Raw genomic sequence first — 301 nt, forward strand, 5'->3', positions numbered from 1 at the left:
GTATTCTAGTGAAGGGTTAGTGTCCAGGAAGTTACGGAACAAATGCTATGAGATTAGAGGAAGTTGCAAAATTGAAATATGCTGTGGAGAGTGTTATGTAACTGTGGAGATATCTGAACGAAAATTATTTATATTTATGTAATTATGATCACAGAAAGTATATAAAAGAATATTATATATTATGGATATTTGCTGTAAGAACATAAATCTGTTTGTAAAAGTTAAAATATTGTGATTATATGTTATTGATTTTACTTAGTAACATTTTTTTTTGGTAACGTAATGTAAATGCCTGTTTGTA

Source organism: Penaeus monodon, chromosome 33 (genome assembly GCF_015228065.2).
Source record: "Penaeus monodon isolate SGIC_2016 chromosome 33, NSTDA_Pmon_1, whole genome shotgun sequence".
Lineage (NCBI taxonomy): Eukaryota > Metazoa > Arthropoda > Malacostraca > Decapoda > Penaeidae > Penaeus > Penaeus monodon.